Source organism: Poecilia reticulata, linkage group LG5 (genome assembly GCF_000633615.1).
Source record: "Poecilia reticulata strain Guanapo linkage group LG5, Guppy_female_1.0+MT, whole genome shotgun sequence".
In the NCBI taxonomy this organism is placed as follows: Eukaryota; Metazoa; Chordata; class Actinopteri; order Cyprinodontiformes; family Poeciliidae; genus Poecilia; species Poecilia reticulata.
In genome coordinates this window covers 32613914-32615027 of record NC_024335.1, presented here as the reverse complement: position 1 = coordinate 32615027, position 1114 = coordinate 32613914, and positions in this window count along the sequence as shown.

Genomic DNA, 1114 nt, shown 5'->3' with positions numbered 1-1114 from the left:
AAAAGCAATATGTGAATGAAAGCGATATGTGAAACATGCACATTATTCCACGTTGTAATATGTTTTGTAATTATGGTGCACGTTTTGAAATAAATGCATTTGAGAAAATGATTGCCTCTTTATTAAATGTTATGTTAAAAATGTTAAATATTAAATATAAATAATTTTTTAAAAGTTCAAAACAATAAAGTACCTATTTAATATTAATTACAAATAACTCTTAAGAAGTTAAAGAAGTACTCTGTGAGAGTTAATATTAAGATATAACACTGAATTAGTGCTAGTAAGTGTTAAATTATTAACTCCAGCAGATTTGATATTTGACACTTTATAAGAGTTAAGGTACTAACTCTCCAAAAAGAGTTAAATTAACACTTTCTGGTGTGGACCCATATAGACACTTTAAAAGTGTTGAAATCAAATCTGACAGAGTTAATCTGGGCCTCTGGATTTGCTGTGCAGTTCGTTATTTCATTACTTTGGCTGAATGATGATAAACTGCCACCTTATGCCTTGGAAATCAAAACTAGCAGAACTTCTATATTGCTTTCATAGACTTAGCTCTTTTTTCTCTTGGAGGTAACCAATATTTCAATTATATTTAGCTCTCTAACTCTTACTTTAATAAGAAGAGTCTGAAACGGGATGGAGTGGCTGAGCGTTAGCACTAGCCAACAGCTCTGCATGGGAGCCGAGAGCAGAGGGGCTACTGCAGCTGACAATAACTCAAAATAAAGTATGCTTTTATTTCTTATCATCTTCAACATAGAGCCTTTAAAACCACAAAATAAAATCTGATTATTTTTCTAGAAAACTCTGGTGCAGACCTTTAAGTTTAAGTTATGATACTTCCCAGAAATCCAGGTTCTCAGCCATCCAGGACATGAAAGAAAAACTTCAAAAATAAAAGTTCAAAGCAACTTAAGTTATAATTTAAATAACACATGACTTGTATTGAGAACCACTGCAATAAATCAATATTTCTGATGAATTTTATTAAATGGAGTTACTTATTAAAACTTGTTTTTATTTAGAGCCTGTTAAGGAAGAATTTTTATATTACAATTAAATTTAGCAAAACTCTGGCTCTGATTCTTCCTTTTGATCCCGGGTT